We start from the raw sequence: 27755 nt of genomic DNA, 5'->3' as shown, positions 1-27755 counted from the left end.
GTCTGTGCACTTGCATTTTAATTTGAGAACCTTTGCGTAACATGCTGCAATAAATTGTTGCCTATTAAAAAATAGTTACATCTATAAATGTTTCCTAAGTAATACCACTCTTTTCAGCCTCTTTATATTTCTACATAAAAAATTGGCATAAACGTTTTTATAAAGAAAGCAATCATGAAATAAAAAATTAACAGTTGTCTTAAAAAAAAAATCATATTGGAATGTCTGTTCACTAAAGAAGTGTCCCTGTGAGTTCATCCTCCTCCTTTTTATTTTCTTTAAAATCTCATTATTGAACCTGGAAGCAGTGCTTTGATTATCTTGAAAAATCAGAGGCACTAATGAATTTTCAAAAAGGTATTTTTTCATATACATGATACCTGTAAGCTTTCCTTTGAACAGATGGACATAATCTGGGATTACTGTTGTCCACAAAAAATCCGTGCAGCTTTTTGGTTTAGCTCTGCCAGGAGTGCCCTTGGCCACAGAGTTGATCAGACTTAACATAAAATTTGCTTCACAATAACACACTGCCTTTTACAGTCACAGAAATACTGCAACTGTAGTTTTGATTTACATTCACTTGAAGTTAATTTTAAAAGAAGAAAATATAAATAATGAAATGTACAATGCAGTTAGTAGTTTCTTTAGGAAAGCTTAATATCGTCAATGTTTTCTGAAAGTTGTACCTCCATTATTCATAGGCACCTATAAGAAAACAAATGTTTTAGTAATAAATATGGGCCTAGGTACAATTGGCATACTAAAAGATTTTTTTTTATCAAGTAGGGAAAAAATATTCTTCTTTATCCTTATTTTACTGTCAAGCCTATGCAAACATCATTAAATCTATCCTTGCACCACCCTTCAGAAGATATTTGCTGCATCAGGTCTTTGCCTTTTAAGATGTCTTTGGCAAAGCAAATAAAATCTGAAACCCATACACAGTTTTTCTCTGTAGTTGGATTTCTTCAGTGATAACAGGTCAAACGTGGAATGAAGTTTGCAGGTGCATCTCCTTTGCCTTCTCCTAATGGTAAATGAATAGATGCTGTGTTTGCCTTCGCTATTGTAGATGATTTCTAGTATCCTGTTTCCCTCTTGAAAATATGTTGCCTCATGCTTCACACTTTTTATCATCATTTACATTACAAAAAGCTATAGTGGTTGAAGGTCTTGCTTCAGTATGATTTCTACTATACAGGTCCTCTGTCCCTCATCTAAGCAAGCTTGGAGACCCCAGAGTAGCAGCTTAGGCACACTAAAGTACCTTGTGCTGGTTTCTGCTTCTGTGTAAAGATATAAAAGTCTGGAAAGTCAAAGTCTTCCAGGTTTCTCTCACCATCCACATGCTAATGAACTGGGGAGCAGATTCTGCGATCCATTTTAAACATAACCTTTCAAAGAACAATTACCATTGGAGTAAGTATCTATCCATTTTTTTGCCCCGTGCTGCTGAATTGTCCTGTAAGTAAGTGATTAACAGACAGCTTGTGTTGTCTTCAGAGAGTGCGTTCTGGCTGTATCCATCAAACTGTAATGCTACGAGTGCTCTCCAAAGCAGACTTTGGAGTCCAAGGCACCTTTTTGTACAGAAATTATTCTCCTTCTGGATTCCTCTCATGTTCTAATCAAACCTGTTGCTTTTACTGGGTTTTGCAGTGTCATGCAGGAGAAAAAGAATACACAAGAGCATGTAACAGAGCATACTCCAGCTATCACATTGGCTAGACAGCTGTATTTAAATGACTGCAGTATTACTGTAGAGTCTCAGGGGAGTAAATTTCTTCTTTTCAGTTTCTAATAATTCAATATTCATTATATTTTCTACTTCTTTTACTACGTCTGATGCCTGACACACACAACAGACCTCCAAGCTGTTTCTTCTTCCAGAGGTTCTGTTGCAAGCCAGGACCCAAATGTTTTTTCTCTGGAGACTTGCTGTTAGGTCCTTATCCGGAGTGATGCTTGGAGATATGTCTATATTCTGTGTAGTTCTTTTTCTTAATATTGATCTTCAGGATTGAACTTGTCTTTGTTTGGGTTGGGGTGACACTCCTGCTGCTTTTTTCCATCATCTTTTTACTCCTGGGTCCTGGCTGTGTATGCTTGTCTAAAAAAACTTCGTTCAAATGTCATCACATTTAGCAGTGATACAGTAAAATTTGAGACTACTGTTTCTGGACATAGGATTGAGAGAAAAGAAAATTGAGCATCTATATGAATTAAATCTATTCTCCAGTCTGAATAAATAACAAAAATAACTTTCCTGGATTGGCGTGGATCACATCCAAACTGTTCAGCAGTACTTGCAGCAGTCAGAGCAAACTAACTGCTTCTTTGTCTTTCACTACTTCTGCTATTGCAGGTCATTTTCAGTTAGTGCACATCAGTGGAGTTGTAGGTTAAATGTTACTGGGTTTGGTCAAACTGTTTTTTGGGGTAGATGATTTACATAAAATATTGTGACCTTGTATTCGTGAAAAACACTAACATCTTCATCTCCAGGCACATGCATGACCTTGGAGCTAATTTTATTTGGTATTAGATGTGCTCTGAATGTCCCCCAAAAATGTGTACGTACAAATGTCTCAGCTCTTTCATTTCTGGCACTTGTAATTGCTAAATCCTGTTCTGATTCTAACCAATTAACCAGGATAATCTCAACTAGTACCTTAGATAAAATGGCATATAGGAAAAAGATGCTTCTGGAGATCATGCATCCTTGGTATATTATATGACTAGTTTAAACTCTATTTCTCCATCATAGAAATGATTCCCTCAGCCAAAAATAATATACACCCATATGTCTGTCATGTTTGATTCTCAATTTTGAGCTACAATGATCTGATAAATCAGTTTGGGGCAACTGATGTTTTCATATTTCTTACTGGCATGCTTCAAGCATTCACTCTGTATCTGATATATATCAGCTGTAAACTCATTTTTTATTTTGTTGTTTTAGCACTCCAGTAATTTTAGGATTTAGAAATACTCTATGCCATACTTATACCATATTGACGTATTTGGCACATCTCAAAACTGTAGTTTATGCAAGTTCTGAAGACTTCTGCCCCACACCGAAAGCTATCCTATTATATGGTCAAGAAAATAGTAAGGATTAAGGTGAAGAATTATACAGAAGACTGTAAATCTTAAAGCAGCCACTTTCCTTCAATTCCCATCCTCTGTTGGTCTGCCAGGGCGCTGACATTACTGCTAAGCTCTGTGCAACACTGCCTTCTTCCCAGTTCTTCAGATGAGGCTCATCATTGCAGTGGGAACTTTAATGTCCCTTAGCAGGAGCAGCAAATGGAAATGGATGGTGGAGCTTAAGCCTCTCCCCAACAAAATCCGTGTACCTATGGGCCCTCCCCTGCCTATGCGAGAGCATAGGAACCATAGAGTAGCTTGGGTAACAAAGCCATTTGTTTACCGTCCTAATATATGCCAGGAATTGTTGGGACAGCTGATCCCCAGCTTGCTTCTCTCTAAAGCCACTTTTGCCCAATCCAGCAGTTAACAAGTAACAAACTTGTGTAGGAGCACGTAAACATTATGCTATTACTAGGGACTACCAGGCTCTTTTTCTTTGACAGCTTTCTTCATCAAGGTGCCACAAATTCTGAAGAAGACTAGGACTAATTATATTAAATACTGTGCTAATGTACTTAAAGTTGCATTAATAATCTGAAGCTAATGGTATGCTGGGCCAGCAACTTAATTTTACAAGATAAAGACTTGACTATTCAAAAAAAACTGAAGTCATTCACTGGATATGGAACAAATCTAATTCTCTTAAATCAGAATTTACGTGATATTAAATACATTCTGACAGCACAGTGATAAAGAACATTAAAAGAAAATTGTGTGCAGAGCTGTACCGGTTGCATCCATCTTCCCATTACTGTGGGGAAGTTTTTTTCCCCACTTAAGCCTTAAGTTTAAAGAACCTTCCACAAATGCAAATAAAAGGACAGGGGTTCAAATCTAACAGCTTGTGTTTGTTACTATTAAGAAGCCCTGATGTTCTCAGTCATAACAAATTGGTTGGATATATTACACATCATCAGATAAGAATTCAGGCAGATTATATCAACAAAACAGACACTAAATTAGTAGCTGGAATAATATGAATTAATAGACACTGGTTTAATTTTTTTTTGTATAGTAGATTTCCACACAGCATAATCTTGACTCATTAATACGAATAAAATACCATGCTATGACCCCCAAAATGTACAACAAGTTTAGTCAAGTGCCCTTACAAACAGCAGAGAAGTCAGGCACAAGTGTAAACAGTATTGCCAAATCCCTGGGTTTCTTTTATCTTTGGCTGGTTTTTGACCATGGGCTGTTATTGCCAGGCCAAGGACAGACAGCTGTAATTTGTGCTTCTTCACAGCTACCTACAGTTTCCTGAACTGGAAAATTGCTGACTGGATGGCATCCAGCAGCTGCCCAGGGCTGTGTTAGAATGGCCAGAAACTGGACAAGGTAATCAATAATCTGTGCCTGTGCTGCTTGGGCAGCTATCAGACTCGCTCATGACCTGCCTAGGGCATTGAAGAAGCAGGATTTCTGACAGAGAGGCTCAGTGTTGCTCCCTCACAGTTCTGAATGAGCTGGCAGGGCTTATGCCAAGCACTCAGCCATCAGTAAAGGGCACAGTAAAGAATCCTGAATGGAAGTGAATATATGAACACAAGAAAAGAGTTGACAGGACTCATTGTTTAGGCCTGATAGTTTTGTTTCTTTGTCCCAGCTTCCTACAGACAATATTGTCTTTTAACCCATATCGTGCTTTTGAATGCTTTTACAGTGTATATTGCCAGTGTTATAAAGGTTACTTTTATGTATTGCTGTCCCTTTTGTTCATGTTCCAGCCTACTACAGAGAACACCAAGTTTTCTTCCTAAAGTCTTTGGGCTAGAGAAAGCTGCAGATGCCTCAAGTGCCGTGTCCTCAGCCCTCCTGGTAAGCACACTGCTGTGCTTCTCCGTAGCATCCCAGGTAAGAGCACATCAAGGGATTTAGGCCAAGTGAAAAGGCACAAAGAGCCGAAACTCAATTTCTTTTGAGACTGAATCACTGTCACCTCAACTTTTACTGAAGCTTATACTATACCATTAAACATGTACTGGCTTGTACTAGTACACTGTATCTGAGCAATTGATTAAATGGATTCCAAAGAGAAAATCAGGAGATTCAGGCACTTTGGACTTGAAGGAATTGTATGTATACAGCAGGAGTAGCAATTCCTTTACTTGGGCATAAGATCTGAAAATAACTTTTCACAAAATGAAGCATACCAAAGGGAACACAGAACTTACCTTTTTCTTGCATATATTAAATTATTTTTTAAAAAGAAGTTGTATTAATAAAGGATCACTGGAGATATTCACTAAATCTCTAGTTTTAGAAAGCTTTTCAGCTGATCTTGTAAAACATTAAGCATTTCTTGTGATCTTTGATCACTATATTTTAATAAAATAGCTCAACCCTTCTTTCTTCTCTCTTCTCTCCTCCACTTCCCTGCTCCTGGAATTGTTTTTCTAGTTCACCTTTGCTTCTAATATTACAGTATTTATATAAATAATTTACATTGGCCAGGTTCATGAAGTTTGACAGGAAATTACATTCCATATTAAATAAGGAATAAACTCAGTTCATTCAACAATCTCAACAAGACAGAATATGTAAAAGTGTAGTCAAGCTAGAGTAGTCTTCCTGATCTTATCTTTCCAAGTGACGTTATACCTTACAACTGAGTTGCAGTGTTTGGGTCTCAACACGTGTTGTTGCCTGCACACAGACCCTCACAGTAAGGACTAAGCATTCCCTGGAAAACTTGGGCTAATGTAAAACCTATATGTGTTTGATCATGAAATAAATGTGAGTTCAAACTCAAGTAAAATCTTTATACAATCCTATAATAAATCTGGATGGATTTAAATAAAATTTGATGAGATTAATTTTAAACTGTTTCTGATTCCCATTCCTGACTGTTCTCCTTGAGAAAAGATATGAATGAACAAATCCAGCAGATTTTTTCTGTTCTGTCCATTCAGAAATTAGGTTTTACTTTCACAATTTATACATTGATCATTACTGGCAATAAGATACAGTCCCTTATAATATTAAAAAATTCTTACTGCACAAAATTTGCTTTTTAAAAATTTTATTTTAGCTTTCCTAGTGTAGTGCACTATGAGTAAATTTATCTTTAAAAATATCATTTGAGCTGATACTATTATACCCATACCTTGTAACAGTAGTATTTTGACAGTTACATGATTTAAACCCAGTATAATGTATGTAAACCCTGTAGGGTAGATTATTCTTTTGGAAGTACTCAGAAACCGGAGTTCATGCATGAGAAGATGAACACTTCTATTTTTAAATATTATCTTATTGTTTCAGAATAAGTATCACACTACATCACAAAAGTTAAGACTTTTTGAAGTAAGGTCCATGAAAAATAATCTGCTTAAAAACAAACATAGTCCAAAACTTACAGACATCAGTAAGTCTGTGTAAGAAAATTCTGTCAATGTATTCTGCCAATGCTGTGCAGTATTTTCAGACTCTTTTAACACATGAAGACTGGTAAGTGGAAAATTTAATCATATAATTACATGTATTTAATCATTTTATGTAGCAGAATGACAGAATTTTACTGAAACATTATTACAGCTTTTAAATTGCTTATTGAACAGACTAATTTTGACCTTTAGCCAAAGATAAAATTATCCATAAAAACAAAGGAATAAGAACTTCAGGTACTGCAATTTGTGATAGCTACTACAAGGTCAGCAGAGCTTTGAAAGTTTATCACTCCTGTCTAGTCAAACTAATTCAAGACATCTGTTTGGATTCTAGATGTGCCAAGAGACATAGTGTAAATGAAGTAATAACTTTACTTCATTAACAATTTTAATTTTTAGTTAAATTTTTAAAATATTTTTAAAAATTAATAAATTTTATTATTTTTCTAGCCACTGAAGCTACTCCTGAGTTTTGTATTATTAATACATAATCTGTTTTTCATAAATTCTGTCTATATTGTAAACCAACAATAAGCTAAAATTTTTAATGTACTATATTGTATATATTACTTCCCTAGAAAGATCATACAAAAAACTGCAAAGATTTTTATCATTTTAAAGCATAGATAATTTTATTTCTGGTGTTTTGGTTTTTCTTTTTTTTTTTTTTTTGTTATAGAAAAGCTCTCTCAGGACTTACTTTTGTGGGGGCTCGATATCATTCAGTAAGTGCAGTTAGTAAAGGTAATAGTGCTATCAATATACTTAGACATAACAAGTCATTATGCTGGTGATTCTGTCCATTTGACATGCACATTAATCCTTTGGGATTTACAGCTAAGTCCAAAAGAGGACCAGTTCTGCATTGATCAGCAAATTTAAGAATATGTAACACACCAACATGAGAACTGTGCTCTGCATCTTCTCAGTGGAGGGGCCTCCAATTTGATTTACTCTTGCTACACAGAGAAGTCATGCATAATTTTGCAGTAACTTTCAGTCTTTGTGGTGATATCAGGTATCTCTAAAGACTATTTTTCTCAATTTATTCACAAAGTAGGCACAAGATAGCCTCAGCACAGTTTTCACTAAATGATCTAAACTCCATGCTTAATCTGTGTTCCATTCCCTGTAATTTCCAAACTCTGCAGTTTAGACTGTAACTGCAAATGATCGTCCCAGTTTGTGCAAATCCAGATGATTTTCCTGAAGAACTGTCCAGTAAAAGATTACACATTCCTGCCTTTCATTGTTTACAGGAAACAATTTATTAGATAAATCCACAGATGTCATTTTATTTATAAATTTTTATAAACTGAAGATCAGGTTGCATATTCTGTCTATTTGTTCTTCAAGATTATGGTTCTTTAATCATATCTGTGTTTCTAATGAAGCACATTTCAGTATAAAGACTAAAAACCATGTTCCATGTATGGAATTACACGGTTAATTTCATGTTTACATTTTCCAGTTAATTGTTATTTTTTGTGTGGAAAACTTGACAAAATGCCTACGTATAAATGGTTAGTTAGGAAGATGATACCTGCTTATATGGTGTACTTGCCCATGATGTTTCTATAGTCCTGTGAAGTCTTTCATCGATACTAACCAAAATTAAGCAGTTTAAAAATGAATAGCTGTGTCACACTGGAGACCATAATGAATTTCACAGCCAAGCACCATTTCTGTATTTCAAAGAAAGGTCAAAAATACTTAGGGTATTCTCAACCAGACTGCAATCTCATTTATACATAATGAGTCTCAAAAGGTTATGACTTTACATTCATTATGCTGTCATTACAGTCTGTATATTCTTCCTCTAAGTCCCAAGACCTATACATTCTCCTAATGGAGTCAGTATATATTTATTAGTTAGAAAATAATTTAAATTCCTATTGCATTTAACAAATAATACAAGCTATAGGTGTTAACAACTCACTGTCTTTTGCCTCAGTTACATTTGTCTGTAGTGTATAAGCAGTATGCACTGCTGAACAGACATGCTGTTCATATTAGAGAAAAGCATTCCTAGATTTAGAAACCATCAATAGGAAATTCTGAGATGAGGGTGTACCTTCGTGCTGCTATTCATTCATCACCTTTGTCACCTAAATAATATTCAAAGGCAAATTCAGGTTTATTTCTAGTTCTGAACAGAACTTCTGTCATAGTTCAGACACAAGCTGCACTTGTGATCTCTTTACCTCTCAAATTACCTGCTCCAGAAAAACTTACACTCTGTGATCCAGCTGAAATTCATAATTAGTGAGGCACCCTATCTCTATTGTACTGTTGCACTAACAGAGACTTCTTACTGCAATCTCCCATGAGTGGCATGGAGGCTGTATTGTCCAGCCTATGTACCTCAGCTCAGTCTTCCACGTTACCTACCTCTCACAAGAGCCAGACCTTGTAGGCTGCTCTAGGATGTCTTCCTTGTGACTGAGTGAATCCTGCATTATCATGCCAATTCTGTACAATTAGGATAGCTCTTTTCACACATACTGTTTTTTGCCCTGCCAATTCAAATACCTGCATGCTGGCCAGTTCACTAAAATAAAGGTTTGTTTCCAATTCTTGGTATTTTCCTTCTACCTGCCCTGTCATTACTTTCTTAATATCATAAAGTCACAAACCAGTTTCCTACCTTGAACCATTGATTTGTTTTCAGATTACTTTGCCTAATACCCTCTTTTTACTTTAGCTCTGCCTAGTCAAACAGAGTAATATAAACCAGAGAAACCAATGTAAATATACTTTAGTGGTATCTTATACTACATTGTATAGCTGTATCTTAGTAGAAAAAAAAAAGAATAAAAATATTTTAAGGACATTAATGTATTCACAGACTCTTGTGAGCAAAGAGACTTTCACAAATACTTTTGTGAAGTGTTTGCACAGCCCTACTAAATGTCTACAAGAAATATTTCTTGTTTTGTACTAAGCAGTTAAACATAATGGATATTAGGAGGTGATGGACAGTCAAGAGGAAAATGTGCTAATGTAATGAAAATGAAGGAAACTGCTGTTCATCATCAGAGTCCTGAGAACTCCCTACATAGATAGGAACCTTTCATTTTTAGGCTCTATTTTAGAATAAATGAATGACACAGAAGTTAATGTCAAGAGTGTAAAGGCAAACCCTAACACAATCCACAGGAAGGCCTCTGAAGAGAGAAGTTTGGGTCATATACAGCATTAAACAAGATAGAGGGTGGGGGATATTTGGATTCTAAGAATCACTCTCACATGAAAACAACATAATTACAGGGCCAAATTTCTCAAAAGGCCAAACTCAGCTAGGTCTAGAAAGTCTAGAGTAGGTGCAAAGATTACTAAAGTATTCTTGGAGTCCAAGAGGTATTACAAGGTAGACGTAGCCATTGGATGACGGTCAAAACTTTCAGCTGTAACCACAGAAGGCTAGAATTACATTTCTTTCTGGTAAATGCTGGTGAATGTTGGCTTGAGGCTTCTCAATTAAGCCACTTTGTCTAATGCTATTTGCTTTCTAAATGTAACTTTTTCTAAAAATAATTTCTTTTAGACTGTCACATCTAATGGAAGAAAATATACTTGCTTTTCCTCTTGTCTTCTGGTATTATACAATGCTGTAGCATTTGCCATATGCTAGAAGAAAATGTGAAACTTGAATCAATACCTTTTCTTATTACTGATTCTCTAGTATTTTTGTTGCTTACAGTGAGATGTATGAAAAGTTAAATCTTGCTTTTAATGAAGTGCTTTTTGATGCTAAATGCTGTTACATTGTTGCAGTATCACTAACAGTAATATTTTACTATTTGATTAACTAAACTAGGTAAATGAAGAATGTAATTAAAATTATATTCTCAACATCTAAAATAATTTAAGAAATTAAGCAGAGCGATGGATTGGTTCACATACTTTACAGGAAATGTGAACAAAACCAGCATTACTACCTCCCACTTGAATAGTAAGTCAGCTGATTTCAACATGATTTAACCCTCCATAGTTGCTGGAAGTACAGCACTGCTTTCTTTTGGGGGGCACTGTAGATTAAGAGCATCTTTAAACCAAGATAAAAAAAGACAGTGTTTCAATCAGTTCAAATGACATAGAGCTGAAGTTCTCAACTTTGTCTCTACTGAGAACTCCTTTTTCAGCTTGAGAGGTCTTGACTCACCGGTCAAGGAAAGAAATCTACTTTCCTTTGAAATATGGGAAGTATATAATTACCCTAATGCCCTGACATCGACTTACCACTCCACTAAGCATTTTGACTCTTTGGACTCAATCCTTTGAGACACGATGGGGGTTTTTTGTTGTTGTTTCCAGGTAGCTGATTAGACTCTAATGTAGATTAAAACAGCTGAGTGCATACCCAACAACTAGAGGGAGATCAGCTCTTTGGAAGACCTCTTCTTTGAACATGACTTACAGTCAGTTGGTTAAGAATTCAATTTTGCTGATTATTAGGTAGAGTCATAAAATCCATGGTAAAAGGAATGCTACATTTAGTGCCAAACAGAGGACAGAGAAGTGTGATTTTTTTTCACTTCCCTTTTAATTTACCTGAAGAAATAATTCTGATAACTAGGAGCTGACAATGTTACACCCAGTAACACCTCAGGGCTACAGACTATCTTGGAAATATAGGTAGAAAAGTGATTTGTCTGCTCTTTGTTATAACATAAAAAACATGTCATAGATTTGTGGTTTTAAATTGATGTTATTTTCTTAGTTATTTGTTGTCTAGGCATTGTCTTAAAACACAGACCCTTAAACAGGGCAGTAGTTCCAGGCAGCAACTCAGCATTCTAAAAGGGTACCAGTTAATACAAGTAGGAATATCTGGTTTTTTTTAATATCTCTATATAAAAACTATATATATATATCCATACACAATACATTACATACACGTATGTGTATTATATATATGTATATATATATATGCAAGTCTTACAAGGAGTGGCTGAGGGAGCTGGGGCTGTTTAGCATGGAGAAAAGGAGGCTCAGGGGAGACCTCATCACTCTCTACAACTACCTGAAAGGAGGTCGTAGCCAGGTGGGGGGCAGTTTCTTCTCCCAAGTAACAAGACAAGAGGAAATGGCCTCAAGTTGCACCAGGGGAGGTTTGAATTCGATACTGGGATGAATTTCTTCACAAAAAAGGTTATCAAGCAATAGAACGTGCTGCTCAGGGAAGTGGTTGTGTCACCATCCCTGGAGGTATTTAGAAGATGTGCAGATGTGGCACTTGGGGACGTGGTTTAGTGGTGAACAGGGACATGTTAGATTAATGATTGGACTCAATGACCTCAAAGGTTTTTTCCAACCTAAATGAGTCTATGATTCTATATACACACATATAATTTATATATTAATATATATATATTCATACATACATATTATATATTATAGATATTTAAGTATATATAATATATTTTAAAAATATATACTATTTAAAGAGTTTCTTTAATACAAAACTTTGCTACTTCCTGTACAGGCAAAAAAAAATCTCTATTCTACTGAAGGGAAGACAGACCAGCATAGGAGATGACCTATATGAACAGACAGGAATAGAAGGATAACCTGTATAGCTAGTATGTACATTTCATTGAGAACTGACAATGTCAGTCACTACCAGCTTATTACCTCCCCATTTCTTCTTGACTCTTCCCATTTCCACACTTTACTTGAGAGTTCTGTATTGCCTCCCCTCATTTCCCTCTCCCTTTTTTTCCCTCTTTGAACTTTTCTGTCTGCCTTCTCTTTGACTTCAGCTTACCTTAAAGGATTCAAAACAGTAACAATGAACTTTCAACCACCAGCATTCAAGTAGGATCAGAATGATGCCAAAGGAGTTCACACCTCCCTACCAGTATGTGTTTATAGAAAATGACTTCTGGCTTCTTAAAATGTAAATGCTTGTTACAGACAGAGAAATATGCCATAAAAAGGAAATACTAAAGAAAGCAAGAGGTTTTATTCTCCCCTCCTTACTTCTCATGCAGTTCACAGAAGGTGCCACATTTCATGTCACTCTAAAACCTGCTCAGGCTTTTGTCTGAAATGATCTGGAATATTAAATCTGTGTCTTGTCCTCTTTGGGTCATCCAGGAGTGAGCTGGGATTTTCACAGATGTTACCTGTGGAATAATTAAGGCATACTGGGCACTGTATATTAAATCAGTGTTAGTGTCAAAATAAGAAAAAACCCAAACCAAAACCAAGGACCTTGAGAAACAAACCTTAAAAACTGTGCATGTATGTTATCTTTCTATTCATTCATACAGTTGCATTAAGGGATGAAAGAGAAAAAAAAATCACATTTTTCTGTGCAAAATGATGATGAAATTATCCATATAAGGTAGTTTCTAAAGAGTCAAAGGGTGTACATAATGTGGTTTCTTTGTAACATTTTAACTGGTGATATAATTTAGTAATCAATGAATTCCAATGCACCTGAGCCCCTCATATACTACCCTAAACTGTTGGTCTGTTGATTTAAGATGGCATTATTGTCACTATCATATTTCAAATCCATTAACAACCTCATTTTCAGGCAACTGTGATATTTTTAAAGAAATGTCACCAAAAAGATAAAAATCTTTCCTTCTTGTCAGGATGTGAGAATGTTCATTTGCCTTCTCAGAGGTTTTTATTGCCTTTTCCACAGCTTGACCTCACATTGCTCTTTTCCTCGCAAATTCATCTTCTCACATAGAAACTATAAAACAGTCATATCGGTAACATTACCTCAAGGATTAATTGATATTTACTTAATTTGCATGTAACAGAGTATCTATTAATATCCAGGCAGACCATTTATTTAACTGGATAATGAATTTCGTATTCATTCACAAACACAAGATTGCATGAATCATGGCTAGACCTCTTTTTGCAGTGTATGAGCAGAGTTGTGGGGGTTTTTGTTTGGTTGAGTTTTTTTGGGAGGTGTTGGTTTTTTGGTTTGGTTTGGTTTTGGTCTTTTTGGTTAAGGTTGGAAGGGACCACTGGAGGTCCATCTGGAGGTCATCTAGTCCAACCTGCCTGCTCAAGCAGGGTCCCCAAAAGCATGTTACTCAGGATTGTGTCCAGATGGCTTTTGGGTATGTTCAGTGAGGGAGACTCCACAACCTCTCTGGGCAACCTGTTCCAGTGCTCAATTACCCTCAGAGTAAAGACGTTCTTTGTCGTGATTCTTAGGGTGTCCTGTGGAGGGCCAGGAGTTGGACTGGATGATCCTGATGGGTCCCTTCAACTCAGCTTTCTAAGATTCTGTGATTCCATGTTCAGGTGGAATTTCCTGTGCATCGGTTTCTACCCATTGCCTCTCTGCCTAAGAATCATAGGGCAAGTCTGAACAATACCACCAGCTGGTGCAAATGTACGGGCAACTACATTGCTCTACATTGTTCAGGTTGAACATTCAGAGGAAAGATTGATGCTGCTGCTTTCATTTTCTCTTTACCCCCATTTTTTAGAGATTTCCCGGAATTATGTTCATGCCTTTACAAAACCATCTCTGGGAAGTTCAGGAACTCTATTAATTATTTATTTTAGCATCTTAAAATGAGCACAAATATTGACAATATATTGAATATTAAAATTCTCAAGCATTTCCTTATTTGTATTATTTAAGTAGCTGTTTTACAGGATCTATGTGGTATTCTGATCCTCCTATCCCTAGGAAGACGGCACGTTTACTTAAATAAGTTTATTCATCATTTCAACTATTTTAAAATTGATTAACTGATCTTCATTAACTTATATAACTATTTTCTCCTTGTTTTTCTATACCTCCCGCAATCCATTTATAAGGGCTTTCATTCCTATGCTGCCAACTGGGAAAATCTTTAATGAGTTGAAAGCTGTAGTAAGAGGTTTTCCTGTTTTGTATCAATGCTTGCTAGAATGTTCTTCATTTGATGAGTACAAGGACAGACCTAAAGAACAGCACTGGATTTTTACAAAATCTACTATCACCTACTAGCCTTGAATGATGCTGCAGCTTTCACTCTGAGAAATACAGAGTTGATACATAGGATTTTAAATTGTAAAGATCAGATATATATTCTCAAAATATTCTTAAGTAGGACACTGTAACTCAGTAACCTTCAAGATTACCACTGGATTTCCTGATGGTACTGGTCTCTAGTCTAGCCTAGCCCAGTACTGCAGCATCACAAAATCAAATTGAAGAGAATTTATTTGAGAGGAACAACCTATATAAGTGAATGCAGCATTCTTTCTTAATAAGTCTTATGATTTGTTCTACATGACCTTTGTCTTTTTTTGCTTAGTTTCCCTTTCACATGCCTCCCCCAGTCACCAAGTCTTCTTAATCCTGAAATAAACAGCCTAAATGAATCTAGTTAAAAAAGTTATATGAAACAACAGTTACCTGAGGAGGGCATTTCTCTTTGTTTTTTAAATTATGGGAAATAATTTTCTTGCAGCAGAAAAATCTTGATTTTCTAGTAGACTCTACTTCTCCTTGGAGTAATTTGATAGTTCAGACTCCAGCAGAGTCAACCATCCAGTTTGATGGCACCAATTTTACACCTGAATTCTTATCAGTCATCCTAAGAGCCCTTCTGCAATTATCTTATAAAGAATAAAATACTACTATTAATGAAATACTAATTAAAATCACTTCTGTTACACTTGAAAATGAGGAAACACCCCCATGGATAGCAAAGAAAATGCCAGCAGGTCAGTGAAATCTTGTAAGCCCTATTTTAAATATTATCTTACCAGAGGAAAATCAATGTAACACCAGTTACATATTACAGATGAGGGTTGGGGTTTTTTTAAACATAATTTTTTTCTTTAACATGAACAGTGATTATAATCACAAACCTGCTATATACAGTTCATTTCAACTGAAATCTTCATAGAATAATGGGCAAAAAATTTTTATTCTTTCTTTTATGGAAAAATAAGTTTGTTGAACAATTTTTGCAAGGTATGTGCAAAGGCAAAAAATGATAACTAGATAAACCATATAAATTCTTCAGGATTCTAAATGAAAATTAAAACTGTGATAGGAAAATAACATTTTGAAAAAAAATACCTTTTTCCCTCTCTTTTTGGAGCATTGACTATTCAAAGGAAGAAAAACGCCATTTTCAGTAATGAAACTAGAATATATACTGTGCCTAATATGACCTACTCTTTGCACTAAAAAAATCAATAATACTAAGAAGCAGAAAAAACCTCATTATTGATTATTTTATATTTCATTAATAGCCCTATAAAATGCACAGTGATTTTTTTCTTTAAATCAGATCCAGCATAGTTTAGTCACAGGACTCCCTTCAAGTTTCATCTGAAACCTACGGTCAGTATTTCACTTACACTGCAGTAATTTTAGATAGCTGCAAACAGGGATGCTTAGAGATTTAACCTCGATGATATTAAGATACATTCTTTTTACTGAATTGTAACAGTTATATTCTTTCTTGAGCTATGAGCCTGAAAGTTTCAGGCCTGACCTAATTTAGTAGTATTCTGTGAAATGAATCTTAAAAAAAAAGAAATCGTTTTTGTAAATTTGCTGCTCATGTTAGAAATCTCAGGAGCTCTTATTAACAGAAAATTACATTCATGTGATCAAGAAAGCTTTTGTCATCCTGCAGATGAAAAAAGTCTGTGTGGAGTCATGAACTAATTTGAAACGATTTGAAAAAGCAGCTAAAACAAAAAGAGGCTTTCTTCAGATGATCTTACTAAAAAGAAATGTCACTAAGAAAGCTGATTATTCATGTTAATAGTTTCTATGAAAAAACTGCAACTAACAAAAAGTTCCAGATTTGGCCTTGAACATGTGCACAGGTGCCTGAAGCAGAACTAGTCCCCTTGCTGCATGGTATTTGACACACATGCAACTGGCTCTTACAGCAGTCATTTGAATGCTTCCAGACGCAGCCAAGTCCTCTTAATTTGTACATAAATGGAAATCTCCATTTTTTTCTATTATTAAAAGCAGGTCAGCACATCATGAGGTGCAGTAGAGTCCAGCTGACTTCCCAAAATGCTTAGAAGTTTAACTAGTATCACAAGCTATTACTTGACAGCAAAAAGTAGTTTTCAATGGTACATCAAACCTCGAACTGCTATCATCTCAAATAAGTCATAATTTTATATAATGAAGAAATAGCAATCAATTCACTTCCCATCACCTGATTTGCGCAAAGAATAGATAAGTTATTGTCTCCTTTACAGGTACTTGCTGGAAAAATATATCCAGTACATCCTGAAACAGTGGTAGAACTGCTACCTTCCCAGCAGACTTTGCACTAATTTATTCTACCACAACCTGTTAAATGTTAAGCGTTCCTTCAGTATCTGTATTTTACTGATATTGTTAAATCTGTGCTTCTTTTACTGAAAGCTGCATATTGGCATCAGCCACTGAATTCTTTTACTTCTCCAGATCATTCTGTGCATTTATTCTTCTAAGAGATTCAAGACAAATCCTATGGCAACTTTTAAGGAAAAACATCTATAGTCTTTATTCAATAAGAACTGCAGAGTCAAACGTCATATTTGATCCATCTTAATGCTTCCAAAACTGGAAGCACTCCGGTGTGCCCATATCTAAATTATAAATATTTCGTTATTGCTTACCATTATTTCTAATATACTTTCTACAGCTGATGCCAGTTGGTTTCAAGAACAAAAAAACGCCCAGTGTTGCAGGGAGCAATAGTGGTGATTCAGGAGGTGGTACTCATTGGCTCCGTGCTCAGATGAGGTCTTTGCTCAGCAGGGGACACTGGGTTCTCAGTGGTGCATGCTCTTAAATACAAAAGCAATGTCCTATCTACTTCACAAAAAATATGCAGCTGCTCTAACAGATGGCGACCTAGTAAAAAGGTTAGAAGAAAAAAATCCAAAATAATGATGTTGGTTGCAAAATATACTACTCATGTGAGGAGAAGGTGGAACTGCCTTGCAAGGGCAGTTCTAAGTTTCTGAGGAACTACTGATAATCAGAAATACCAGCAGAAATTGAGGCAAATGGCTCTTTAGTATTTGTAAGTACAGTAAAATTATTATCCGTGTATTTAAGAAATTTATTAGATAATATCAGTGCTAGTCTGGCCCAATCTAGACTAACAAGAATGTCACTAAGAATGCAATTTTTCTTCATAGAAGACAGGGAATATGTGTGCCTTGTAATGCCAGCAAATTCTAAATATAACAATAGAATTAAGAGTTGATTTAATGAAATTTTGGTATTATCTATATGTTTAATTTTTATAGTGTCTTCTCTTTCACATGCTGCATTGAAAACAGCTACAGGAGAGTATTATGCCTTACTTCCTAGGCCTTTTCCACTTGTTGCCTAAGACTAAAACAACAGCACAAAGGAGTTGAACCGTTTTGGAGACGTGATTCCAGCTATTCAGACATGAGACAGTTGCCCAATAGTTATTCCCGGGTGTTGCTTCCTGGCACGATTCCCCTTTCTCCTTATGTAGAATAGGACTTTTTCTTCTTTGCAGAATAGGACTTTTTTCTTTTTGCAAGTTCTGAAGCTTATTTAAATGATGAATGAATAAGCTCCTCCTTTCAGAGTATTGCCTACTTTAGGCAATACTCCTGAATTCACTGGGTAAATATTTCTGTAAGTAAAAAAGAATTGTTCATGCATTGTGTGCAGCCTCATTTGGTATGGGTTATGGGTACCATAAGCAGAAAACAAAAATTGATATAGACCAGGCCAGCTCAGGTCCAGCAAGGTGACACCAGGTCTGGAGTCCTGCCAGAATGTGGCTTCTGGAGAAGCCAAACAGGACACAACTTGTGTGCTAGTTGCTGAATTGAAGCCATTTTTGGTGTGCCTGCCATGTCCTGCCACACTTCTGGTTCCAAAAGGTCTTACTGGGTCAGGCAGACCCAGCTGCAGCACCTGAACTGGCTCCATGTGTTTGCATTGTGTGCACATTGAGCACTCCTGGGAGAGAGTCACAGGCAGCACACCAAGCTTCAGAAGCAGTGGAACTAAATTCTTCCTCAGTCCGGAAAAGAGAGCTTCTTCCAGTCTGTTTTTGTTACAGATAATGGAGTGTTGACTTGATTTTAATGCTTCAGAAATTTTTTTCCCCTTACTGGAAAGACTGTAAATAATTTCTTGTACAATGTTTAGCAAAATTGGATGTGCCAACCCTGCCAGTTCCAAAATGAGACTGTTAGTGCACAATGAACATTAAGAACTTTCCCAAAAAAGTTTCCATAAAAGACAATAATGTAGACATCTGTGACTTTCTTTGAAAAATAGGTTTATCTTTGAAAATCATAGCGTACTACCTATTGTCTGCAACTAGGAAGCACTTTAAACAAATGTTCTCTACTATTCTTCTTTCTTTAGACTGACATGGGCTTTATAGGAACATTTATTTTATAAGAGTGATATGAAACTCCAAAATGCCTTATTATTTGCTTATACTACATTTAAGTTCCTAATGAATAGTCATGTCTTTAGCTTTTAGAAAATATTTTCTTTTTCCTCACTTCCATTAAAAAGACTTGCAATTTGTATTATGTATGAAAAACATTTGGCTACATCACCTTCACACCTATGTTTCTTACAGACAAAGACCTGCAGTCTCTATGTTTTGTTGAGTTTATTTTGACAGACGTGTGATTTTTAAAAGAGGGTTGACTGTGGGTAACTGAAAGCTCTGCACTATGGAAAAAATATGTCCCACATGTTTTAAAAATCCCATCATATTCCATATGCATAGTTTAGATTCATATTCAGCTCTCTCTTTTCACAGTCATTCATTCTTCCTGTGTTAAAGAACTGGTGATTTCATTCCTTATTCTTCCAACTTGTTTTTTAAAGTAATAAGATTACTTTAGCATCAGTGACAGGCATCTATTTCTTGTGACTTCCTTGAATAGAATAAATTTTTATCTACTTACTCATGTTTTCCTCTTTTGAAAATGCCATCAAATTTAAAAAAAAAAAGGAGACATTATATCAATTACACATGTTCTGTTTCAATAAATTTGTGGGTATCACAAAGTAATTAATATGTAGCTATTCTAGCCTGTAGAACTTTTTCATGCTATAAAAAGTCCAGGATTTCACGGTTAACTTGTTCTAAAAAAAACCCTCCAGTTTAGTAGGTTCCTGGTGATGGGCTACTCTACAGTGCAGTGTCCAAAGGTCAATATGCCAAGCCAGTAGAAGACAAAGCAATTGTAATTCTATGTGGTGCGTTGTTGAGACAGTGGGTTTTACAGAACAAACAAATTCTCCCACACTTTCTCTCAGAAGTGAACTCAGTGTTCCTGAAGAATGGACTGTACTGGTTGGAGGTGCCTGCAGGCTGTCCTGAGCAGCCTCGGGAAGTCCAGACTTGTAGATTTCCTGTCTCTTTAGGTCAGAGCCATTATGTAAAGCTGAGATGGAAAGGAAGCTTGACATGAGCCCTCTTACAAATTACCTTCAAACATCTACAGAAATTGCCAATAGGCTGCTAAGCCACTGTCTCACCACAGATGCTTTGCCTTCTTCCTCAGCCATAGCTCAACATCTACATCTTGACTTGACCTCCAGTAAATGGCAATGGTCCTGTGCACTGCCTACGTGAAATGTGACTGGACACAATTAGCATGGAATTAAGAAAATTAAATGTAGTTCTTAGAGGTTTCTTCAAAACACTTTCTCCCACACTGTGTAGCAATATAGAGAGTATCTTAATCAATTGTGAGAGCTAATCTGTACTTTTAAAAACATAAAAAATGAAAATATGTTTTTGTATTATTCTGATTTTACATCATTGAGCACAGCCTGTACTAGTAGAAAAAACCAGCTGTTTGAAGTAGCTTCTTTTACTTCTCCAATGGCACATATTTTTCTATCTAGTTACAGATAATTATATGCAATTACAACATCTTAGTAATCTCTGTGAAACAGCTAATTTAGCTGTCTTTTTTTTTCTTTTAATTTTCTCCCTCCAGTTTCTGAATAGTAATCTGAAATACAGAATGGATAAGATACGTATTTCACAACAGTTTTTAATAATCTTAAATATGGACCATCTACATATCCCATCTTTATTGCTACAAATTTTGTCCAGGCATTAGAACACTTGGTGTTGAGTACAGCTCTCCTGTATCTCATAAAAACTCCAACCAAACGGAGCCAGTGCATGATCTGTTCATTTTAAATTGTCACGACTGTTCATTTAAAATTCTGAAGAGCCAAATATTTCTCAAAATTTGTATTAAAAGCACCTCCCTGAAAGTCTTTTTCCCCCTATAGCTTTTATTTTTACCCAAAGCACAGTGAGTTACAGCTTTATAGATCCCCTCTAACTTAAATCTTCTTGGGACTTGCCTTCGGAGCAAGTCCCTTTGCCCCTAAGTCATCACACATGCTGTACTGCAGCCAAAAGTGGCCAAAACTGCAAGGTGACTGCAGATTTTCTCCATGTCATGCACTTCAGTCTGTGCCCGGGTACTAAAATCCTTCTATATTGTGAGTGTGGATGGTCTTTTAACAAGTAGGCATAACAAAGTATAAGAAAGAATGCTTCATACAAAAAAAAAAAGGGAGTAATTTGTAAATTTTTATAGTACCTTAATCAGACTAGCTAATTAATACTTCCAGAACATGTCAATTCTGCCTTTCTCAGGCAGGAGGAATCAGTGAACCTCTAGGTATCTTTGAAAATCTTGGCCATTACTCAAATTACTTTAATTTCAATGAGATTTCTTCTTGAAACACATAGAGTCTTTTCCTGCTAACAATAGACTTGTAAGTTTCAGTGCCAAAAAACTTTAGTAAATTGTCAGCCTTTGCTACAAACAACATGCAGGCAAAATAGCTTTCCATTTGTAGTTTAAATTACCCATCAAATACAATGGAAAACCAAAACAACCTAATCTTGTAACAGACCCAAAATGCTTCTTAGGTAGACTTCATACACTTTATACAGGCATGAAGAATGAATGAATATCCATATATAACCATATAAAAGCATTTATAACCCAACTTTCTGAAATAAATCCTTTAGTAAAAAATAAAAATATTGTACAAGTCAGCTGTGATGAAATTCAGAACCCTCATACAGAGGGTTCTCTGTATGCAAGCATAATGCTTTATTTTTCAGACTATCATATGCCATAAATTTAAGTGCTCAATATTGTACCAGTCAGATGTCAGAAATGAACAGAGAATCTGCTAGAAGAGATGTCTTCCATTCTTAACCATCACTCTTGTCCGTGACAGACTGATTGGCTTTTTCACATATACTGCTACTAGCAGAGATAAAGTATTATCTCTCTTTAATAATTGTTTTTAGATCAAATTTGTTCACTTAAGTGAGTTCAGTATGATATTTTCATTTTTTAAAAGATAAATGAAAGAATTAAATCTTTAGTACTATTAAGTTCTTTTTTTAGATTACTAGAATAAACTTTTGAGAAAGGCTTTGCTTTAAAATGTAGGCATAATACAAGTACAGTGTGTGGTAGATTTTTCTTTTTTCTCGGGGCTACTTGACTTTTGTTCACTGAATGGGTAATCTATTAGGTACTGTATGCTGTTTCCTCTGAAAAATTGAGTTCTGAATCTGACTTGATTGTCTTCCACTATGGTTTAAGCTGTTAAGAGACTCAACAAGAGTGTTCCGCTGTCAAAGCACTGACATAAAAAGAGCTCATCAGTGACTGGTCACTTTTTAGGAATCTGCTGTATGGTGTAACATTTCCTGTGATCTGTGAATTGTGTGATCAATATGCATCACAAAACCATGATAGAATTATAGAAAAGTGCTGTTACCAAAACTGATTGTTTGCATCCCTCCTTAAAACTCTAAATAACATTATCTCTTGGCAAAAGAAAAAAAAAGGCAAAAGCTTTGCCTTGTATCACATTCAGTTATTTTTTTCTTCTGTTGTTTCTCCCTGCTGGCCAGCCCATGCTGATCCAGCATGGAGACTCTCATACAAAGGTGAGCATTGCAAGGTGACTGATCTGCCATTAGGCAAACAAAGACTTGATTGATCAATTATCCAGGTCAAAGGGAGTCTTTTTTTCACGGTTTTAATAGACCTTAGGTAAGGTTCCTAATTTGGAATAGGTTACCTCAAGATTGTTCTCAAGAGTGAACTTGTTAAAATCTTTGGAAGATGAACTTCTCAAACCTCCTTTGCCATGTGTTCGGTTTTTTAATTAATTCATTTTGAATGCATCTGCATAATTTGGTTGTATGTTGGCACTGAGTGGCTGTGATTTGCCTCCCGCTCTGCTTTATCACTAAAATAATAACATACAAAACTGTATCACTGAACCAAAGTCATCCATCCTATGTCTTTTGTAGCCTTACAATGAGTAGGCAATTTTGCTGCTTTCATTGCAAAAAGCCACATTTTGATCAGGAAGTCTTGGGAAATCCTCCTGAACTCCACGTTCAGAAAATGCATATTTTAAACACTATGTGTTGCATCTGACTGAAAGACAGCCCAGCAAATCAACAGAGGAAAACACTACTACTAGGATACTCAAGTTTGCTATGGTTGTGATTCCTTCCTTCAGGACCTTAGTGTTCACTTAAGGTACCAGTTGTTTAATAATATGAAAGAAGCGTTATTCTGACTGTAACAAAATTAAAAAGCCAAGTTACGAGAGCATTTTTCTATATGTCTTGACAGATACTTACAACAATAGCAAAGGACTACCACTGATTTTTCTGGATAAAAAGATTTCCACCTTAAAACATTTTCTTATCTTCCACCTGATGCTGGAAGGTAAGTGAGCCACAGTGAGCTGGCAAGATGAAGGTATAATTATGCAAACCTAAGAAACTGTACAGTTCTCTTTAAACAGTAAGTTATCTTCTTTGTAACAAAAAGGATTCAAAATCTGATTCTAAAAGCATATCACTCTTGGGGAAGGTTGTATTTCCCTAATTACTCTCAACAGCTCTATTTCAGAATTCTCAGCACATAAAATAGTTTATATTTGGAGAATACCTGTGAAAAGCCAGCTGCAATTCTACAGATGCTGCATATTGTCCAATTATATAAATTTAACTCTTAAAGTCCTGATGCCTGGAAAAATACATGGGTTCTATATCTTCAAAATCATAGTTAAGGATTTAGTGATAGAATCATTTGTTTTAATAGACTGTTGTGAAATCTTTATATTCTCTACATCTCAGTAATTTCTTGAGTTTCATGAAATCCTGATGCAAACAGTCCAGCCCTGGAATGAGAAGGTAAAGGCACAAATGCAGTCGGCACAGAGCCAGCTCAGGTTTGGCAGCAATACAGCAGTGGTAGCACGAGGCAGCCAGGACTGGTGATGACTCAGAGCCTGTGGTGCACTCCTTGTCACAGGGGATGCTTTGGGGCCCCGTTGCTCTCTCTAGAAGTGCACGTGTACAGTGTCCTACATCAGCCTGTGCTCAGCTTCTGAATTATTGAATTGCAGCTATTTATTGTGCCCAATGAAATACTAAATTGTGTTTTTATGTTGTGGTGCAAAGAAAACCACTGAAGGGTTTGAGTGGCCATTTCAAATTCTTTCTGTCAAATGTGCTACAGACTTCATCCTTGGCAAATATTACTATACTGTTACTAAAGAAACAAAATGTAAAAAGGACAGAATAGGTTGTCAGTGTTTGCATTGGTTTTAGCTAACAAAACTACTATCCAGACGTGTATATCTACCATAAGTAATGTTAGGACCATAAGCAGTGATTAATAGTAGTATGCAAGTATCAAACATTTGCATTGTGAAAACTAAGCACACTGCTTACATGCCTGCAGGATTCATTGTGGCTCAGCTGAAATGCTGATTGTAAAAGTGAATGATAATGTTGACTCAGCTTGAAAATCTTGACTTTTGTCCTTTCCAAAAATAACCCACTTTTGCAAGCTATGTGCCCACTCCTGCTTTGTTTCCTCCTTCGTCTCACTCTCATCTTCTCATCACAGTTGCACAGCTCTTGCCTGCAGAGTAGCAGCAACTCTGCTTAGGAAATGCACTCCAACAACTCCAAGTTTGATTCTTAACCTCCTTGATGAGTTACTCTTAATTCTATTCTATAGACACATGTTTTCCATCAGTCTTTTCATGATCTCTTGCCAGCCTCCTATTTCATCTCTGTCCTCCCTTACGAGTACATGCATGTACACATACACACACATTACCTGGAGTTGTCACCCTCCTGTGTGCTCTCCTACCCTCTATCCCTCTGCTGCCAGCCTCATTTACCAGGATCCTCATTCAATCTCAAACTCATTTTTATTGCTTTTTTATAAATATAATTATGAAGGGAAGATGTTCTGGTTTTCTACTAGGAATGAAACACTTATTAAGAGAAGTTGAAAAGTAGAAGAATTTAATTTTCCTTTTGTACTTTTATTTCCATCTGTTTTGATTTATGTTGTGCAAAATTCAATTGATAAGAAGACATAACTCAGAACGAACTCATTTCCAGCTATGTCAATTTATATTTAATAATTCTCCCATTCTTTCTAGTAATCTATTCCCTATTTCAAGAGATTAGAAGGCTGAATGAATTTTCCACCAAAATTCATCAAAGCCTCAACAAAGTCAGCTCAGTAACAATAAATAAGTAGAAGGAAAGAGAGCACAACAAACAGTGAAAACTGAAAATGAATTTATTTGCATTCACTATTATAGCAGGTGACATAGATTAGGGTTGAATGCCAGGTGAGTGCACGGGAAAATCACTGAGCTTTCCTTGTTCCATGATGCAATATGTTATATAGCTGTAACTATATGGTATGTAAATATTTATTTTTATGGTTTGATTTCTTCCTTAGTGTCTTCTACTTTTTACTCAGGCATTTTATTCAAATTCTGCTTGAAAAAGGTACAGCAGGAAAGCTTTAACAGAATCCTAGATTAGAGAAGAAACCGAATATGTATTAAAGATGTGCGGTTAGATTAGTGCCCATAAAATGAATGGATATGAAGATATTTCTAAAAGGATGTATTAAATGCATTCTTTTCTTACTCCTATCTCTAAAAACTCTGCTTCATTGTTATCATTTGAGGCATATGGTTAGAGCATCTGGAACCAATCAGTCCATTGAAACTCATTCTTTCACATGTATTATTAATAAGAAAAGTATTCTTACAGTAGTTTAAAGGTACAGTAAGAACTTTCACTATCTCCCTGCATTCTCTGCATGCTCACTGATGCTTTCAGGGAGAAAAAAAAGGTACACTAAATTAAACTTCTGCCATGCATCACTCTTCAGAGTATAATTGGAATTAAAAGGTACAAAAATGTTTCTTTCACATGAATATCAGGTGATAGGTTTGGTAAGAGTAGCGTAAAAAGAGTGCCACTTTTATGTAATTAATACAAAGAGCTGGGTTGTTATATACACAAAGAGGTTATGGCATTTCACTGCAGATCTGGAGTGAATCACTCAAGTGACACTGGAGAGGGTCCAAACAGCATCATGCTGCTTCAGCTAGACAACTCAAAGCTGAAAAGGAGCATCAAAATTTCACATATTTTTTAGAAATTAATGCCAGGAAATCCATGAGCTTTTTCCATGCTTCCTCTGAGAGGAATAACTGCTCAGCCTTTCACCTGGAATCAGTGACCTTTAGTAAATTCGTGTACATGTAGATGTAGACCATGGATGGGATGATTCGGGAATAGCATAAAAGTAAAGCAAGAATAAATACTGGAGGGTAATATATTTATACAAGTCTTTTAGATCTTAGTGTAGAATGGCTATGACTACAGTCAAGAATAAGGTATTTACTTACCAGAATACCTTATGAGCAAGCTAAGGAACTGGCTGCTTTGTTTTGGTATTTAAATGTTTGTTTAGTTAATGGAAGCTCACATTTCCTCCCTTTACCTTCTTTGCCCAGGATACACAAGTGTATAGTTAGCATACAGGCTTCAAGAGTAAAAAGGTCAGGTTTGTATGAGGAAAAAATGGTAAAGGCAGGGTGTGAATGACAAGGCCAATTGCCACGGGGGGACGTAGTAACTTTTTTTGTAGATGATGATGACTTGGATAGGAAACATCCTCTCTCTGACCTTATCTGCTAACTGCAAGTCATTCCCACTGCAAACAAGGATTTGCCCTGTCAGATTGTCAATATCACCTATCTCATACGCATTACAAATTACCCCTTTTTTCACTGTTTGTGCTGGCTTTGGTCAGGACTTTCTCACCTCACTGTAAGAATGCAGCTGAATGCTGGCCTCTGTGTTACCACACCAAACCTCAGCAGGCCTGGGGTGGGGGCTGATGAGGAAAACGACATAACAGGTGTTGACTGTCCCTCTTCCACACATAAAAAATGTCAGGAAAGGTTGCTGTGGCAGTCACAAACGGTTTCAAGTTCAGCAAGTTCAACATACTATCCAAATTGTTTGTTAGGAAATGTAAAAACTATGGGACTCTGACCGACTCCCTTGCAGCTGAGTGAGAGGCAAAAAAAGGACCTTGTTAGCAGATGCTGCAGATTGTCTAATGGTAGAAGGGTCCTGATTTTTCTGCTGATTGTTAATATACAAGTAAGTCCATTTACCTGGAAATTACAATAGAATAAAGCAAATGTAGTATCAGGAGAGAGTTGTGCAATAGAGCTTTCCTCATTTCTGTGTACCAATATTATCATTTGGGGAAGAATAAAGTGTGATTACTTTTCTTAAATGTATTACATTATTTATTTTATCATCCAGATGACAAGGCAAAACAAATTAGTTTCACTTTTCCCATAGACTTTCAAACCAGAAAACTGTCTATGTTTTCATGGTAGCTTTTCCTTTTTCTAATGTAGGCAAATAATTTTTTAGAAAGCTAAAGAACCAGGGAATCCTTATCCTTGGAAACTAGCTACAACCAAACTGACCCTCAGCTTGCTGTCCTGAACTTACCCAAATGCACCACAGTGTTACACGGTATTGTTTCCAGAGGTGCTGGAATTCTATTTGATCCCAAAAGCAAGCTCATTTGCCCTAAAAATTAGCTACCATCAATAAATTTCAAAGACTTTCAGTGACAAAAACAGCTTTGAAATGAAATTAACTGTTTACAGAAAAGATATATTCTGAAGACAAGACTGGTAATTTGCAGGTATGTATCATGACAGGAGTCACTTCAGCTGCTCTGTAAGGCAGGGACGGTCACTCAGTCACAGACTGCAGGGAGACTTGCAGCATGTTACGAGCAAGGCAAAACCAAGGAACT

The 27755-nt window shown here is 36.1% G+C and overlaps 1 protein-coding gene across 1 annotated transcript in view; it reads right to left on the bottom strand.

The window, feature by feature from the left end:
- The window catches only part of B3GALT1 (beta-1,3-galactosyltransferase 1), a 206263-nt gene that overhangs the window by 154311 nt on the left and 24197 nt on the right, over positions 1-27755 (bottom strand). The window lies entirely within an intron of this gene.

Source organism: Manacus candei, unplaced genomic scaffold, assembly GCF_025592945.1.
Source record: "Manacus candei isolate 608988 ecotype Guabito, Panama unplaced genomic scaffold, ASM2559294v1 h1tg000023l, whole genome shotgun sequence".
Taxonomy (NCBI): domain Eukaryota; kingdom Metazoa; phylum Chordata; class Aves; order Passeriformes; family Pipridae; genus Manacus; species Manacus candei.
The sequence above is the reverse complement of the archived record's forward strand: the minus strand, read 5'-3'. Positions and strand labels throughout refer to the sequence as shown.